Source organism: Primulina eburnea, chromosome 6 (genome assembly GCF_022965805.1).
Source record: "Primulina eburnea isolate SZY01 chromosome 6, ASM2296580v1, whole genome shotgun sequence".
In the NCBI taxonomy this organism is placed as follows: Eukaryota; Viridiplantae; Streptophyta; class Magnoliopsida; order Lamiales; family Gesneriaceae; genus Primulina; species Primulina eburnea.
In genome coordinates, this window is record NC_133106.1 from 7,365,416 (window position 1) to 7,385,883 (window position 20,468).

At 37.5% G+C, this 20,468-nt stretch overlaps 1 long non-coding RNA gene across 1 annotated transcript; it reads left to right on the top strand.

The window, feature by feature from the left end:
• Positions 1–3,198: 3,198 nt before the first annotated feature.
• On the top strand, positions 3,199–10,036 carry LOC140833839 (uncharacterized). The gene is made up of 3 exons (XR_012118584.1): positions 3,199–3,259; positions 9,184–9,242; positions 9,975–10,036. It is a non-coding gene; the product is annotated as an uncharacterized lncRNA (long non-coding RNA).
• The last annotated feature ends 10,432 nt before the right edge of the window (positions 10,037–20,468 follow it).

A 20,468-nucleotide genomic window follows, 5' to 3' on the forward strand; every position in this document is an offset into this window, starting at 1 on the left:
ATGTTGCCTTCGGAGTTGACCACCGGCGTGTTGCTGTTATCGCTGCCTAGCTCGTTTGATCCTTTTGTGGTGAATTTCAATATGAACAAGATGGAACCGACCCTTGAGGAGTTGGTGAACATGCTTGTGACTTTTGAGTCCACCATCAAGAAAGAGAAGTCGGTTCTTTATGTGGGTTCTTCATCTGGTACGAAGACCGATCCACGTGGGAAGAGGAAGAAGCGTTATTTCCAACGTCCCAAGAAGAACGTGCCCTTGAAGAGGCAAGCTCCGAGTCCCGTTGTGGTAGCTACACCAGATAAAGCTAACAAGACTGTTGATGTTTGTCATCACTGCAAGAAGCCTGGACATTGGAGGCGTAATTGCAAGGAATATCTTGCCCAGAAGGGTTCTGGAAAGGTTATGTTCTATATTGAAGTAAACATTTCAATTAACTCTACTTCTTGGGTATTGGATACCGGCTGTGGCTCACATCTCTGTAATGATTTGCAGGTGATGGGAAGAAGTAGGAGGCTCCGGGAAGGTGAGACCTTCTTGAGGATGGGCAATGGAGCAAGAGTTGCTGCCAAGGCTGTAGGAGATGTTTACTTGCATTTGAACAATGATTTTAAGTTTGTTTTGAGAGATGTTTTGTTTGTACCAGATTTGGTGAAAAACATTATTTCCATTTCTATGTTGGACAAAGATGGATTTTCTTGTTTATTTAGCAAAGGTGTTTGCAACATTTACAAGAACGAATGTTTAATTGGTACCGGAGAACTTGAAAACGATCTCTACACCTTAAAATTGAAATATATTCCACTTAACAATGTCCAAGCTGAAACAACAACAAACAAGCGCAAACAAGATACTCTAAATTCGTCACAATTATGGCATGCTCGATTAGGACATATTTCCCTAAGAAGGATGAACAAGCTAGTGGGAGTGGGCATGTTTGATATGTCCGATATTAATGCTCTCACGACTTGTGAATCCTGTCTGAAAGGAAAGATGACCAAGATTCCCTTTAAGGGCCATGTGAAGCGAGCCAAAGGGTTATTGGATTTGATCCATAACGACGTGTGCGGTCCGCTTAGCATCACTACTAAGCATGGACATGCCTACTTCATCACCTTTACCGATGACTTTTCGAGGTATGGGTATGTGTATTTGATGAAATACAAGTCTGAACCCTTTGAAAGGTTCAAAGAATTCTGAAGTGAAGTAGAGAAGCAATTGGGACGAAGCATCAAGGCACTTCGATTGGATCGAGGTGGTGAGTACTTGAGTGCCGAGTTCCAAGAGTATCTTAGGGAGAATGGGATTCTCTCACAGTGGACTCCGCCTGCTACACCACAGTTGAATGGTGTTTCGGAGCGTCGTAACCGGACTTTGATGGACATGGTTCGGTCTATGATGGGGTTCACGGAGTTGCCGCCATCCTTTTGGGGATATGCGCTTGAGACAGCGGCACTGTTGTTGAACAATGTCCATTCAAAAGCAGTTGACAAGACTCCATATGAGATATGGATGGGAAAGCCACCCAAATATTCTTATCTCAGAATATGGGGGTGCCCTGCTTATGTGAAGCAGGTAGTGGGAGATAAATTGGATAGTCGATCCATTTTATGTTACTTTGTGGGATATCCAAAGAATTTGGTTGGATACTACTTCTATCATCCCCAAGAAACAAAAGTGTTTGTTTCTAGGAATGCAAACTTTTTGGAAAAGGAATTTCTATTGGATAGAAAAGGGGAGATGATAGAACTCGAAGAAGTTCGAGAGAGACCCACAATTATAGAACCCACACCCGAAGAGCCAAGAGAGGAGATACAAGCTCCTAGAAGATCCGAGAGAGTCTCGAGACCACCTATGAGGTATGGTCTGCTTCTTGAAGAGGACCATGATGAGCCTAACCTAGGATGTGATCCAAGGACCTTCAAGGAAGCATTATCTGATGCCGATTCATCCAAGTGGCTTGAAGCAATGGAATCTGAGATGAATTCCATGCATTCGAACCAAGTGTCGAATCTCGTGGATCCACCTGAGGGAATTGTTCCCATAGGGTGCAAATGGATTTACAAGAGGAAACTTGGGGCGGATGGGAAGGTATTGACCTTCAAAGCGCGATTGGTAGCAAAAGGATATACTCAAAGTGTAATGCCCGAGAATTTAATTATTGTAATCTGATATGATTTACTGATTATGAATTGATGTAATTATAGCCGGGCCAGTTCGAGATAAGATTTGAGCAAGTATATGAAATTATACAATTTGGGCCGAAGGTATAGCGCCCGGGCGAAAATGTTTGTCCGCCCGAGCGCCATTGAGTGTTGGTAGAAAGCCGAGAGTCCTTCGCCCGGGCGGAACTTTTTGTTCGCCCGAGCACGCTTGAATAAATTGCCGAGGGCCGAGAATTGCTCGCCCGGGCGGAAACTTTTGACCGCCCGAGCGCCAGGAGATATTCAGCCGAGGATCTCGACCGAAACTGACTCGCCCTAGCGGTAGATTTTGACCGCCCTAGCGAGCGACGTGTAAAATGAAGAATAAGCCACTTGCTTTTATACATGTCACGGACGTATATATATATACACATGCAAATCCTTCAGAAATGCTTAGAAGAAAATCGTGAAATGGGGGAAAGGCTTTGTTCTGGAGTTTGGAAATTAAGTACGAGAAATCCGTCCGTCAGATTTTGAATTTGACTTCGGTACTGTGTTCCTATCAACGTAGGCTTCATCTGGACGTAAGTTTTGTTACATTTAGACATGTTTTGAAAATATGATGTTGCTAGAATTGCATGTAATTCAGATATGATGTTTCTGCTACCGTAGACATTGTATATTTGAAGTCAGACTTAAGAACAGACCGTTTCTGTAATTGTTATGATTTTGAAAGTTATTGACTGAGATTCTATATCAGAATTGTGTTAATATTCAGAGTATGAATTATGTTGACACAGATTATGAGTGCCAGTATTATATATGTGATGTTCAGATTGACGGGGTTATTCAGATTGTATTATTATGCCGTCGAAACATCAGTTGAATTAGATTGATCAGATTCAGATATGATTTCGATTTGATTGTGATATTATTGATATGACTCAGATTGTATTGTGTTCAGATTTAATCAGATTTTGTACTGAGTTGAGTATTGATCAGAACGGATTGTGAATTGAGTTATTCATTGATACTATGTATTCGATATTGTCTTTTCAGATTTGATATGGACAGAGTTGAATACAGATCATCGTCTTCGTCAGATCGGGACGACAAAGGTATAATGCATGTGATATTCGGGAAGTCCCAACTCAAATGAAATCTCACTTGAGTTTCCCAACAAAATCACATACTAGACTGTTGTCTATATTTTATTATGTTTATGCTTTGATTATAGAATTGTATTCAAGCATGTAAGTGATATTCAGTTATGAATTTGATTATGCTTTGTTTACAGATTGTTATTCATTGCATTTAAGATAGGAAAGTCTTGACAGTCATTGTCAGACTTCTAGACGTTCGGTGTATCTCAACTTAGGAGCAGGTATTACTCCTATTGCCAGCCGTTGATACAGCTCGAACCGAAGTCTAGGAATAAGACGTACGGTTACCACGATCGGTTGAGTAGGTAACAGGCATTGACGTCTTATTCATCACGGGATCCTTAGAGTTATAGTTGAGTCGAGTCTAGACATGATTTGACTAGAACTGCATGTGTTTATAGATGTGGTTTCATAGACTATGAAACCCATTATTATTGCTTTCAGTCATGATAGCATGTGTTTATGATTTAGATTGTATATGCATGCTTATCTGATTTGAGTTGCATGTTCAGTTAGATTAGATTTCATAGATGATGAACTCTATTGCTATTGTTATTGATTTTATGCATGACAGCATGTTTCATGAATTATGTGTGTATATGCATGTTTACCATGTGTTATACTGGGATTTATTCTCACCGGAGTTATCCGGCTGTTGTCTTGTTTTGTATGTGTGCATGACAACAGGTGGGGCTGGATCAGGGTCGAGATGACGATGAGAGAAGACGAGTTAGCGTGGTGATTCCGGACTTGTAGCAGACTTGGTTTATTACTTGAATTTAGTAATTGAACCTTAGACTTAGGTTGTGCAGTACTGTACTTTTCTACTGAATTGTAGTTTTATACAGATATGTATATTATTTAGATGTCATTACCTTCCGCACTTGTATTTTAAAAAGAAAAAATTTTTAGACTCTGTTTTATCTTAATTGAGAATTAAATCCCAACGATGATTAAGAAGATGATTAGCGTCCGGGTCCCCACAACAGGTGGTATCAGAGCCGATAGTTCCTTTAGACTTAGATTATCAGAGCGATAGATCCTTTAGATTGAGATAGTCAGAGTTGATAGATCTTTTAGACTGAGATAGAAGAGAATGAGCGGGGTAGATTGAATTTTCTTTCCTTGCATGTGATTGCTAGCATGAGATTTATTTCAATGTTGATTACATTGTGTGTGCTAGCATGATTTATTGTTTTCCCTATTACATGTTGCTTGGTATCTGAGTTGATTGCAGCATGTAATTGTTAAGCCTGGATCAGAACCGAGTCTGAATCAGAGGTATATGATCAGAGGAGGGCTGAGACAGATTGTATAGATTGTGTACTAATCTGTTTGATATTCAGATATACTGCCTCGAAGAATTTCAGAAAAGGGCAGTACTTCGTCTGAACAGAGAGATGTATCAGAAACTCAGTTAGAAGGAAAGATGAAAGAATTTGAGTTATTACAGCCGCCGGTTCTGAATGATACAGAGACATCTGAAGATTGTCAGAACTGGTTTGATGATAAAGAAATCTTGTTCGATTTACTTGACTGTACAGATGAACAGAGGGTTAAAATGGTGCCTTACCAGTTACGAGAAGCCGCCAGGAGTTGGTGGATTACCAGTAGAAGAATGTGGGCACAGAGAGGTACAGTGATTTCGTGGGAAATATTCAGAACGGAATTTTATCGAAGATTTTTCTCAGCTTCGTACCGAGAGGACAAGAAATTAGAGTTTGAGAATTTGAGCCAAGGGCAGCTGAATATTGAGCAGTATATTGCTAAATTCTCTACTCTACTGCATTTTTCTCCTCATATAGCTGGAAATGATGAAGCTGTAGTGAATCAGTTCATCAGAGGGTTGAATTCGGAGGTAGTTGCATTTATGAATCTGCAGCGACCTTACCATTTTGCTGACATCCTGAGTAGAGCAAAGAGAGCTGAGGCGAGTCTGATTAGACAATTGACAAGGTTGTGTGTGAAGCCACCCCAGACACAGCAGTCCCCTCTTCGAATTGAGCGTGGCAGCACGAGTGGAAAGCAAGATTTGCTGAAAGCTCGGAAGAAGCCATTCAAGAAGTTGGGAAGTGGTTCCTCTAGCTCAAGTGGTTCCAGTCCAAGCCATACCGATGTCTATTGTAGAACTTGCGGAGGGAGACATTCCTCAGAACAATGCAAAGGAGTGCTTGGTAGATGCAATATCTGTAAACAGCTGGGGCATTTTGCTAAAGTTTGTCCCCAGAGACGGTCCCGAAGATCTTAGGGAACAGTGTTAAGTGAGAAACAGATCCAGAATTCACAACAGGTACTATTCGTTACGATTCTATTGCATATGTATTGATATATACTAATGCATTTGTTAAGAATATCTTTGACTGAGTTGCATGGAGATATGCTGTATCTGTTGGATCTGTTTATACTGCAGTATAGATTCCTTGCTTGTTGGATAAATGTTGATATCAGAGATTTCTGTAACATGTTATATACTACAGTAAGATTAAAAACGAAAGCGAGTTAGGATGTGATGTACTTGTATTTTCTGATTTGAACGCATTATTGAGATGTATATGCTGAACAAGTACAGAAATATTGTGGAATGTGTTCCAGAAATGGTAAGATTAAGATCAGATCTAGTTGAGAAATGAGGATTCTAGATCCAGAATTCCTTAGATCATTGTACTGTTATGACTCGATTATCATAGAAAGGAACAGATGGTATCCTTATGTGTTTGGTAGATATACTGAAATCGAGTCTAACGATGACAGATTTTCCAGTAATAGATGAGTTGACGGATGTTTGTCAGATAAGATTTTAGATTTTCTTTATATCCGAAAGATAGATTTCAGAATTGAATCTAGAGTTGATACTGAATGTTGCTTTAGAATTCAGTACAGAATGATATTGAAGATTAATAGAAGGGTACAGATTGCTAACTCTTAGATTCAGAGATATTCTGATGATTGTATGCTTGTTATATCCATGATATTTGATATGTTAACAACATCTGATTGATCGAATCGAATATTTGAAGAGTGTATTGAATATTCTGAGAATTATAACGATTGTATACAGAAATTATTCAGATAAGAATCCTGCTTGAAATCGATTGTATATATGTGTTATCTGAAGTTAGTATGCAGATTGATTTCGTTACAATTAAGATTGCGATCAGTGATTGATAAGATACCGATATCAGAAAGACCAGAAAGTTCAGAAATGTCAGAATTGCCGAGTTTTACAGATTTTCTTATTCTCTTATTCTCTTATTATGTTATATCTGCTTGCGTATTGTGATTGATCTAAATCAGTATTTGAGACATCTTATATTGTTTGGGAGCATATTCTATTTGAAGATGAGATATAGCAGATGATTTGGGCACAGTGAAGATTGATCAGTAGTCAGAATTATCAGTATTGCCAGCAAACGTTATTTTATGAGTTTTCTTAAACTCACTAGATCTGTATAGGTTGTTTTATCTCGAATCTGATTGATATTACTGTGGTTTGCATGTATGTTTGATACCGAATATTGTAAACAGTTGAGAGTTGCAACAGTTCAGAAATATGAGATCAGAATGTATCAAAATGTTTCAGAATTGTATAACCGAATTGATATCGATAATCAGAGCCAAATACCAGGTAGGTATATTTTTTTTAACTTATGTTATTAACTGATTGGTTTGTATCAAATAGTTCGAATCTGAGATGACAGATGGTGTCAGAAACAGATAGTAGTAGATTCAGTTTTCAGTTTGATGAGTGAGAATGTATGTTATTCGAACAGATAGTTTTGATATAAACAGATTAGATCAGCTATGACAGAAATTGTACGGAAATGTTGGCAGAAATTATACTGATATGTCTGAATTGCTAACAGAAAAGACAGAAAGATAGAAATCAGAAGATGTATTACAGACTTAGTATATTTCTGATTCGTCATGGGGAGTATATTTCGATGAATTTCTTAATAAGATTTTCCCAATATTTTCCAGATTGTGATATAATATGATTATGATTGACAGATTACTCAATCTATTCTATCAGTTTGTACCAGATTACGTACAAACAAAACTAGATGACATAGATCGATGTCAAAGAAAGGTTCAGATGGAACAGAAAATTTAAGTAGATTATATCAGATTGTGATTTTGCTTGAATTTGTATTCGTGATAGAGTATATCATGAACTCTTTCTGAGATTGTTTTACAGATTGACAGACAGTCAGAATGTATTATCCAAGATATGGGAAGATTTTGGTAGAGCTATATAGTGCTGGATGTTAGCACTAATGGATATAACTTAGTATCACTATATGACAATACCTATCATCTTATCGGATTGGTAATGGGATAGTTATAGTCAAGACATTTTCCAGTGAATACTACAGATTTCTATTTCTTTTGAAGAAAATTCGAAGGAAGATAAGGATAGTTCAGAAGGAAAGATTTAAGAAATCAACGTCGGATGATGACGATTGGTTTTTGAAACTAAAGACTGTATAGCTCCTTGATTGGGATAAACAGATTGAATAACAATTACTGGTATTGTTTTGGTTATAAATTGTAATTGGGTTATACGGATGTTGTATAACCAACATGGCAAGATTGATTCTGTCAGAGTTAGTTTAAGAAGCATTATGACAGTATAGTTCATGAAGTTTATTCTAGAGTTGAAATCAGAGGTTGATACACGAAAGAGATTTCAGAACGGGTCCATTGAGATGAGTTTCGATTTAAACTCGGTTATACATTTCTTCTAATACATCTGAATTGAGCACTTGCGAGTTCGAGGACGAACTCAGATCTAAGAGGGGGAGAAATGTAATGCCAGAGAATTTAATTATTGTAATCTGATATGATTTACTGATTATGAATTGATGTAATTATAGCCGGGCCAGTTCGAGATAAGATTTGAGCAAGTATATGAAATTATACAATTTGGGCCGAAGGTATAGCGCCCGAGCGAAAATGTTTGTCCGCCCGAGCGCCATTGAGTGTTGGTAGAAAGCCGAGAGTCCTTCGCCCGGGCGGAACTTTTTGTTCGCCCGAGCGCGCTTGAATAAATTGCCGAGGGCCGAGAATTGCTCGCCCGGGCGGAAACTTTTGACCGCCCGAGCGCCAGGAGATATTCAGCCGAGGATCTCGACCGAAACTGACTCGCCCTAGCGGTAGATTTTGACCGCCCTAGCGAGCGACGTGTAAAATGAAGAATAAGCCACTTGCTTTTATGCATGTCACGGACGTATATATATATATATATATACACATGCAAATCCTTCAGAAATGCTTAGAATAAAATCGAGAAATGGGGGAAAGGCTTTGTTCTGGAGTTTGGAAATTAAGTACGAGAAATCCGTCCGTCAGATTTTGAATCTGACTTCGGTACTGTGTTCCTATCAACGTAGGCTTCATCTGGACGTAAGTTTTGTTACATTTAGACATGTTTTGAAAATATGATGTTGCTAGAATTGCATGTGATTCAGATATGATGTTTCTGCTACCGTAGACATTGTATATTTGAAGTCAGACTGAAGAACAGACCGTTTCTGTAATTGTTATGATTTTGAAAGATATTGACTGAGATTCTATATCAGAATTGTGTTAATATTCAGAGTATGAATTATGTTGACACAGATTATGAGTGCCAGTATTATATATGTGATGTTCAGATTGACGGGGTTATTCAGATTGTATTATTATGCCGTCGAAACATCAGTTGAATTAGATTGATCAGATTCAGATATGATTTCGATTTGATTGTGATATTATTGATATGACTCAGATTGTATTGTGTTCAGATATTAATCAGATTTTGTACTGAGTTGAGTATTGATCAGAACGGATTGTGAATTGAGTTATTCATTGATACTATGTATTCGATATTGTCTTTTCAGATTTGATATGGACAGAGTTGAATACAGATCATCGTCTTCGTCAGATCGGGACGACAAAGGTATAATGCATGTGATATTCGGGAAGTCCCAACTCAAATGAAATCTCATTTGAGTTTCCCAACAAAATCACATACTAGACTGTTGTCTATATTTTATTATGTTTATGCTTTGATTATAGAATTGTATTCAAGCATGTAAGTGATATTCAGTTATGAATTTGATTATGCTTTGTTTACAGATTGTTATTCATTGCATTTAAGATAGGAAAGTCTTGACAGTCATTGTCAGACTTCTAGACGTTCGGTGTATCTCAACTTAGGAGCAGGTATTACTCCTATTGCCAGCCGTTGATACAGCTCGAACCGAAGTCTAGGAATAAGACGTACGGTTACCACGATCGGTTGAGTAGGTAACAGGCATTGACGTCTTATTCATCACGGGATCCTTAGAGTTATAGTTGAGTCGAGTCTAGACATGATTTGACTAGAACTGCATGTGTTTATAGATGTGGTTTCATAGACTATGAAACCCATTATTATTGCTTTCAATCATGATAGCATGTGTTTATGATTTAGATTGTATATGCATGCTTATCTGATTTGAGTTGCATGTTCAGTTAGATTAGATTTCATAGATGATGAACTCTATTGCTATTGTTATTGCTTTTATGCATGACAGCATGTTTCATGAATTATGTGTGTATATGCATGTTTACCATGTGTTATACTGGGATTTATTCTCACCGGAGTTATCCGGCTGTTGTCTTGTTTTGTATGTGTGCATGACAACAGGTGGGGCTGGATCAGGGTCGAGATGACGATGAGAGAAGACGAGTTAGCGTGGTGATTCCGGACTTGTAGCAGACTTGGTTTATTACTTGAATTTAGTAATTGAACCTTAGACTTAGGTTGTACAGTACTGTACTTTTCTACTGAATTGTAGTTTTATACAGATATGTATATTATTTAGATGCCATTACCTTCCGCACTTGTATTTTAAAAAGAAAAAAATTTTAGACCCTGTTTTATCTTAATTGAGAATTAAATCCCAACGATGATTAAGAAGATGATTAGCGTCCGGGTCCCCACACAAAGACAAGGAGTTGACTTTGAAGAAACCTTTTCTCCAGTTGCAATGTTCAAGTCCATATGGATTTTGCTAGCCATAGCTGCATGGTATGACTATGAGATATGGCAGATGGATGTTAAGACAGCCTTTCTTAATGGGGATATTAAGGAAGAGATTTACATGTCTCAACCCGAAGGGTTTACATCTGTCGGAAGTGAGCATATGGTATGCAAACTTCAGAGATCTATTTATGGTCTAAAGCAGGCATCTAGGAGTTGGAACCTTAGATTCGATAGTACAATCAAAGAGTTTGATTTTACTAAGAATCCTGAGGAACCCTGTGTGTATAAGAAGGTCAGTGAGAGTGCTGTGACATTCTTGGTGTTGTATGTTGATGACATTCTACTCATTGGGAATGATGTAGGAATGTTGCAATCAACTAAGATATGGTTAGCAAGCAAGTTCTCGATGCAAGACTTGGGTGAAGCATCTTTTGTATTGGGAATACAGATCTATAGAGATAGATCAAAAAGATTGCTTGGTCTCACCCAGTCCACATACATTGATACCATCCTGAAGCGGTTCTAGATGGATGAGTCCAAGAGAGGACATCTACCAATGTGTCATGGCGTGTCCCTATCCAAGTCCATGTCTCCCAAGACTGATGAAGAGATAGTGGCGGTGACACGCATTCCATATGCATCTGCAATTGGTAGCATCATGTATGGGATGATATCTACACGTCCTGACGTGGCCTTCGCACTAAGTGTAGTGAGTAGATATCAATCGAACCCTGGTCTTCCACATTGGAAAGCTGTGAAAGACATACTCAAGTACTTGAGGAGGACCAATAAATTGTTCTTGGTCTATGGGGGTGGAGAACTAAAATTGGAAGGCTATACCGACTCTAGCTTCCAAAGCGATATTGATGACTCAAAGTCAACCTCTGGATTCATATTCATGCTCAATGGTGCTGCTGTCTCTTGGAAGAGTTCCAAGCAAGACAGTACAGCGGATTCCACCACTGAGGCAGAATACATTGCTGCATCAGCTGCAGCAAAGGAGGCAGTTTGGATAAGGAATTTCGTCCAAGAGTTGGGCGTCATTCCTAATGGAGTTGCTCCTGTCCCTGTGTTTTGTGACAACACGGGAGCGATTGCTCAAGCAAAGGAGCCGAGGTCTCATCAGAAGTCCAAACACGTATTGAGAAAGTACCACATCCTCAGAGAGATCGTGGAAAGAGGAGATGTCATGATTGACAAAGTCGACTCCGCAGATAATGTTGCTGATCCACTAACTAAGCCTTTACCAGGACCATCATTCGAGAAGCATCGCGAATCAATGGGTCTGAAGTACATGGGTAGTTGGCTCTAGTGCAAGTGGGAGATTGTTAGAGTAGGTGCCCGTCGAGCCAAGTGTTGGCCGAGTGTTCACGATGAAACTCTATGTATAAACGATCTTTATTTTAATAATATTTGAATTTATTATATTGGCGCATCTTTATCTGTATACCCATGCTAGTTGCATAGATAAAGTCCTTGAATATACAAATAGTAGAAAGAATATGAGATGCTCATATGATGAGTATCATGAAACTCATATTTGGAATACTGTATATTCTAAACAGTTCCTAGTCGATTCAGCCGCCACTAAGAAGGATATAGGCCGCTCGAGTTAGAGACTAGTATCTGCGATGTGAGTACCATGTTTCATTGGTAGGGGACATTGTGATGTCCGAACATGCAGATAGGTGCTCCTTACAGAGTGCACTGAACAACCCTCCATAAAAGGACTTTCCAAGTGGTTCTCATTTATCGAGTGGAATAGTCCTAGTTTATGGTTGTACACCATTAGTCCTTATGACCCGGGACAACATTGAGACTCTATGTGCTAGAATTACACTTTGGCTTGTTTACCGACTCTCATGGAGTCATCAGGTGGCAAGGTTGGGTGTTCTGTCGAAACGTATAGGAGTCGATGCATTGTAGTCGGGGATTCACCTCTTACCTTCGGGTATGGATATCCTATGTGTTCTCATGTGTATGTAGATTGAAATCTCTGATCAGAGTATGGTGGTAATTATGAAAAAGGGTTTCATAGATTACACCATCGATGCAACTACAACATGACACATAGTATCGATTCATTGACAACTCTCGATAAACCAATGGTTGTCGAATCGGTCGGGATATATGAGTTGAAGGGACCGTACTGTACGCTAAGCATAATTGAATGGTTCTTGCAGGCACTATCATTTGATACCTAGGGAATCATGTAAGCGATGTTGCTAGGCGTTTAACATGATTCGTTGGGTGCTATCAGACTTGAGTTCTGACGTTCTTGTTATCAAAGAGTTGATAAGTAAGAATGGAGCAATTGGGGTATGCTCATATAAGGACATGTTTAGTCCGAATCACATGGAGATGTGAACCCACGGCTAGTTGTATCAATGAACCATTGAGGGCCACACAAGTGCTAGCTTTCTAGATCCCGTTGAGAAGTAAAATTAGTTCAATGTGTTGAACGACTTATGAATGAGTTTATAAGTGTAAGGAAAAATAGAAGTATGACTTCTGTGAGAGAAATGTAAATTTTAATTTATGGAAGTATTCCTAAATTAAAATTTGGCCAATTTAATAATGTATTTGAAAATTGTGATTTTCATAAACATTATTATGGACTAAATTAAATTAATTCAAGTGCTGAATTAATTAAACACTAGTGGACCTAGTAGAGTCCAAATAATTAAATTAATTCAAGTGTTGAATTAATTAAATTATATTGAGTCTTGTAGAGCTCAATTTAAATTAATTATTTAACTAGTGGGACTTGGGTAAATTCAAGTAATGTTTAATTAGTCTCAAATATGTTTGAGATAATAAATCTAGTCCATGGTTTTTATTTTGATAATAAACCATATAATATGCATGCATAGGAGGTGAAGGGTTGGAGACAACTTTTGCAACTATCAAGGCTTGGCATGCTACTTTTGTCTCTACTTTTTGCAAGTCCAAGACAAGTCTCCCTTCCCCTTCATTCAAGCATAATGGCAGAAATTCTCACAACAATTCTCTCAAGTTTTCTCTCAATTTTTCTCTTCAAGTGTTGAGGAAGAAAAATACTTCTCCTTTAAAAATCCTTTTATTTTTCTAGTGCAAAATAAAAGGGGTTCTAGTTTGCTAGTGGTGGGCCTAATTTTGAAGGAAAGATTCAAGAACAAGGTGAAGCTTGTAGATTGTCTTGCCATCAAGAGCTTAGTTGTATATCAACTAAGTTGGAGCCATCATCAATCTTTTAAGATTGATAGGTACATTTCTAAACACACTATGAATGTCATTTTTGTGTTTTATTGTATTTCCTACACAAATCTTGAGGTGGCCGAAATTTATATGCTAAAATCGAAAATTTTTGTGCTTCCGTTGCGTTTCCGGCCACCGTAACCGATCCACTTTCAGTCCGAGCATGCAGATAGGTGCTCCTGGTAGAGTGCACTGAACAACCCTCCATAAAAGGACTTTCCAAGTGGTTCTCACTTATCGAGTGGAAATGTCCTGGTTTATGGTTGTACAGAATTAGTCCTTATGACCCGGGACAATATTGAGACTCTATGTGCTAGAATTACACTTTGACTTGTTTACCGACTCTCATGGGGTCATCAGGTGGCAAGGTTGGGTGTTCTGTCGAAACACATAGGAGTCGATGCATTGTAGTCGGGGATTCACCACTTACCTTCGGGTATGGATATCCTATGTATTATCATGTGTATGTAGGTTGAAATCTCTGGCCAGAGTATGGTGGTAATTATGAAAGGGGATTTCATAGATTACACCATTGATGCAACTACGACATGACACATAGTATCGATTCATTGACAACTCTCGATAAACCAATGGTTGTCGAATCGATCGGGATATATGAGTTGAAGGGACCGTACTGTACGCTAACCATAATTGAATGGTTCTTGCAGGCACTATCATTTGATACCTAGGGAATCATGTAAGCGATGCTGCTATGCGTTTAACATGATTGGTTGGGTATTATCATACTTGAGTTCTGACATTCTTTTTATCAAGGTGCTGATAATTAAGAATGGAGCAATTGGGGTATGCTCATATAAGGACATGTTTAGTCCAAATCACATAGAGATGTGAACCCACGGCTAGTTGTATCAGTGAACCATTGAGGGCCACACAAGTACTAGCTTTCTAGATCCCGTTGGGAAGTAAAATAGTTCAATGTGTTGAACGGCTTATAAAGGAGTTTATAAGCGTAAGAAAAATTAGAAGTATGACTTCTATAAAGGAGAAACTAGTTCAATGTGTTGAACGACTTATAAATGAGTTTATAAGTGTAAAGAAAAATAGAAGTATGACTTCTATGAGAGAAATGTAAATTTTAATTTATGGAAGTGTTCCTAAATTAAAATTTGGCCAAATGAATAATGTATTTGAAAATTGTGATTTTCATAAACATTATTATGGACTAAATTAAATTAATTCAAGTATTGAATTAATTAAACACTAGTGGACCTAGTAGAGTCCAAATAATTAAATTAATTCAAGTGTTGAATTAATTAAATTATATTGAGTCTTGTAGAGCTCAATTTAAATTAATTATTTAACTAGTGGGACTTGGATAAATTCAAGTAATGTTTAATTAGTCTCAAATATGTTTGAGATAATTAAATTTAGTCCATGGTTATTTTTTATTTTGATAAAAAAAACCATATAATATGCATGCATGGGAGGTGAAAGGTTGGGAGACTACTTTTTGAGTTTTCAAGGCATGGCATGCAACTTTTTGGAACACCTTTTCCCACAACCAAGACTAGTCTCCTTTCCCCCCATTGCACACACACATGGCCGAAATCTTCAAGGGCTTTTCTCTCCATTTTCTCTCATTTTTGTTCTTCAATTTGTTGAGGAAATCTTGCACTTCTCTTTGAAAAATCCTCATATTTTTCTAGTGCAAAATATGAGGGGATCTACCTAGTTGGTGGTGGGCCTAATTTGAAGGAAAGATTCAAGGACTTGGAGGAGGAGGCTTGTAGATTGTCATTCTTTCAAGAGCTTTGTTGTTTGACAACAAAGTTGGAGCCACAATCAATCTTTTAAAGATTGATAGGTATATCTCTCAAACACCCTATGAATGTCATTATTTGGTGTTTTATTGTATTTGTTGCACAAAATGAGGTGGTGGCCGAAATTTTTCCTTAAAAATTTGATTTTTGAACTTCCGTTGCGCTTCCGGTCACCGTAACCGATTCTCTTTCAGTTGGTTTATCAAATCTGTCATTTCTGAGCTATCTTTATTCCGTTCTGAATCTTCTTTATAAGGACTCTGTAGTACTCACTGTACAATGTGTCGTCTGTAACTATCTCAGTACTCTTTTGATAGCTATCACTACACAATCACCCATAAAGTAACAATACCTCATGTCCACTAGTGCTAGCATCCAGCACTACCGCTCTCTGGATATCTTCCATATCTGGATAGTACACTCTGGCTATCCGTCAATTGGTGAAAAATCTGCGAAATAACGTATAATATACTCTGCCATATGTGCAAAATAAATCACAATCACAATCTGATACATTTTATTGCCACATTCTGTGCAATCTGATCATTTCTTTGACATCAATCTGTGTCATTTGCTCATGTTTGTACATCATCTTGTACAAACTGATAGATATAGATTGAACAATCTGTCAATCACAATCATATCATATTTCAATCTGGAGAAAATGGCGGTAATTTCATTACGAAAGCCATAGAAATGCACTCCCATTTCTATTCAGAAACATACACATCTGTAATAATCTTCTGATTTCTGTCTTCATTTGTTGGCAATTCGTAAATTCAGTACAATTTCTTCCCAAAATTTCAGTACAAATCTGTCACAACTGACTTAATCTGTCTATATCAAAACTGTCTGTTCGAATATCCTACATTCTCAGTCACAAACATGACAACTGAAGTCACTACAGCGCATTTCTGACATTATCTGTGATTTCAACTTCGTACTATTCGGCATAACAATCAGTTAATAATAAAAATTAAAGAAGAAATACCTACCTGGTATTCGGCTCTGACTATCAAGATCAATTCTGTTATACAATACTGAAACATTCTGATATCACAAGCTAGTCAATTCATACAAAACACAAAATCATATATTTGTTATTCTGATCGATGCTCCATTCTGATTATCAATCAAGCTCTGAACTTTCTGATCGCATTTCTGAATAGCTGTACTTCTCGAAACAACTCTGATACAATTGAACTGTATATATTCTCAACGGTTCACAACAATCTGTATCATATACGGATTCAAAACAACAGCAATATCAAATCAGATACAAAATATCAGTAACCTATACAGATCTAGTGAGTTCAGTGAACTCATAAAACAACTAGTTCTAGTAAATATCTTCAGGTCATTCTGATCAATTGCTATATCTCATCTGCAATTAAACTGTGCTCCCAATCAATATAAGATATCATGAATACTGATTTAGAACGATCACAATACACAGCAGATATCAAGCAATAATCGAATAAGATAATCTGTCAAATCAGACAAAATAATTTCTGACATTTCTGAAATTTTTGATCTTTTCTGAGATCGATATCTTATCAGCCACTGCTCACAATCTCAACTGTGTCAAACTCAATCGGTATACTAACTTCAGATATCGCATACTCTGACTACAATCTGTTTCAAGCAGGATTCTTATCTGAATAATTTCTGTATACATTCATTACAGTTCTCAGCATATTCAATACAATCTTCAGATATTCTATTCAATCAATCAGATGCTGTAAATATATCAAAATCTTCATAGATATAACAAGCATAGAATCATCAGCACATCTCTGAATATACTGACATATGACAAAGAGAAACACTAAATCAGATGTAACTCCTGGTTGGTACTTTTCTACTGATCTTTCAATTCATTCTGTATCATTTTGTACATTAAATGTTATTCTGTGCTGAATTCTAAAACACACTCAATTTCTAATCTGACTTCAATTCTGAAATCTATCTTTCTGATATAAAGCAAATCTAAAATCTTATCTAGGCAAGCATCAGCCAATTCATATATCACTGGCAAATATGCCAATGCTAGGCTCGATTTCAGTAGGTCTACTGAATACATAGAGATTTAATATGCTCCTTTCTGTATTAATCGAGTCATATACAATGCAGATATCAAAGGAATTCTAAATCTAGAATCTTTATCGTGGTATCTCCACTGATCAGTCATCTCTGATCTGACTCTTACCATTTCCGGAAAAATTCTACAATATGTCTGTACTTGTTCAGCATACACATATCAATAATGCGTTCAAATCAGAAAACACAAGTACATCATAATCTATTTCTATTTCATGCTCATCTTACTGTAGTATACAATCTATACAGAAATCTCTGATATCAACATTTCCTCAACAAGCAAGGACATCAATACTACAGTACATACAAACCCAACAGATACAGCATATTTCTATGCAACTCAGTCAAAGATATTCTTAACAAATGCATTAGTATATATCAATACATATGTAATAGAATCATAAAGAATAGTACCTGTTGTGAATTCTGGATCTGTGTTTTCAATTGACCTCTGTTCCCTACAATCTTCGGGAACGCTTATGGGGACAGACTTTAGCAAAGTGTCCCGGCTGTCCACAATTATTGCATCTACCAGTCACTCCCTGACATTGCTCGGTGGGATGTCTCCCTCCGCAACTCCTGCAATACACTCCAGTATGGCTTGGACCAGAAACACCGGAGCTAGATGAACCACTTCCTAGTTTCTTAAATGGTTTCTTCCGAGATTTCAGCAAATCTTGCTTTCCACTCGTACTGCCTTGATCAAATCTGAGAGGGGATTGCTGTGTCTGGGGTTGTTTCACACACAACCTCCCTAGCTGTCTAATCAGACTCGCCTCAGCTCTCTTCGCTCTACTCAGGATGTCAGCAAAATGGTAAGGTCGCTGCAGATTCATAAATGCAACTACCTCCGAATTCAACCCTCTGATGAACTGATTTACTATAGCTTCATCATTTCCAGCTATCTGAGGAGCAAAATGCAGTAGAGTAGAGAATTTGGCGGTATATTCATCAATATTCAACTGACCTTGGCTCAAATTCTCAAACTCTGCTTTCTTGTCCTCTCGGTACGAGACTGAGAAAAATCGTCGATAAAATTCAGTTCTGAATATTTCCCACGAAATCACTGTACCTCTCTGTTCCCACATTCTTCGACTGGTAATCCACCAATTCCTGGCGGCTTCTCGTAACTGATAAGGTACCATTTTAAGTCTCTGTTCATCTGTACAATCAAGTGATTTGAACAGTATGTCTATATCATCAAACCAGTTCTGACAATCTTCGGATGTCTCGAAACCACTCAGAATCGGCGGCTGTAATAACTGAAATTCTTTCATCTTTTCTTCTAGCTGAGTTTCTGATGCATCTATCTGTTCAGACGAAGTACTGTCCTTTTCTGAAATTCTTCGAGGCGGTATATCTGATAATCAAACAGATTAGTACATAATCTATACAATCTGTCTCAGCCCTCCTCTAATCATATACCTCTGATCAAGACTCGGTTCTGATTCAGGCTTAACAATTACATGCTGCAATCAACTCAGATACAAACAACATGTAATAGGGAAAGCAATAAATCATGCTAGCACCCATAATGTAAGTCAACATTGATATAAATCTCATGCTAGCAATCACATGCAAGGAAGACAATTCAATCTACCCCGCTCATTCTCTACTATCTCCTTCTAAAAGATCTATCAGTTCTGACTATCTCAATCTAAAGGATCTATCGCTCTGATACCACCTGTTGTGGGGACCCGGACGCTGATCTTTTTCTTAATCTTCTTTTGGGATTTAATTATCAATTAAGATAAAACAGTGTCTAAAAATTTTTCTTTTTAAAATGTAAATGCGGAAGGTAATGGAATCTAAATAATATACATCTCAGTATAAAATACATTTCAGTATAAAAGTACTATACTGTACAATCTAAGTCTAAGGTTCGGTTACTAAGTTCAAGTAATAAACCAAATCTACAGTAAGTCCGGAATCACCACGCTAAACTCGTCTTCTCTCGTCATCTTCTCGACCCCGATCATGCCCCACCTGTTGTCATGCACACATACAAAACAAGACAACAGCCGGATAACTCCGGTGAGAATAAATCCCAGTATAAAACATGGTAGGCATGTATAGTAACAATCTAAATCTTAAAACATGCTATCATGATCATATTCAAAAGTAATAGATTTCATAATCTATGAAATCAAATCAAAATAAGCATGCAACTCCATTCAGATAAACATGCAATTTAAATCAAATCATATAAACATGCTGTCATAACTGAAAGCAATACACATGGGTTTCATAGTCTATGAAACCATATCCATAAACACATGCAGTTCTAGTCAAATCATGTCTAGACTCGACTCAACTATAACTCTAGGGATCCCGGTGTGAATAAGACGTCAATGGCTGTCACCTACCCTCCCAATCGGGGTGACTGTACGTCTTATTCCTAGACTTCGATCTGAGCTGTATCGAGTAATCTACAATAGGAGGGTGTCTGCTCTTACGTAACGATACACCGAACGTCTAGAAGTCTGACTATCTGTCAAACTTTCCTATCTCAAATGCAATGTATAACAATCTGTAAATAAAGCATGCTCATTTCCAAAAGATTTGAATATAAAGTCTATAAACAAATCATAATCATATCAGAAGATAAACAATAATCAAGTATGTGATTTTATTGGGAAACTCAAATGAGATCTGATTTGAGTTATATCTTCCCAGATATCACATGAATTATACCTTTGTGGTCCCGGTCTGACGAAGAAGAAGTCTCGAAGTCAAATATGTCCATATCAATCTGATAATGACAAATCACTTAAATACAATATCAGTATATATCTCAGTTCAGAATCTGTTCTGATCAATACTAAACTGGGTATACAATCTGATCCAAGTCAACAATATAACAATGAATCTCAATCAATATCATATCTGATTAATCTAAATCAGTTGATGTTTCGACGGCATAACAATACAATCTGAATAACCTCGCCAATCTGAACATCACATATATAATACCAGAACTCATAATCAATACTGACATAACTCATAATCTTAACGATAACACAAATCTGATATTGAA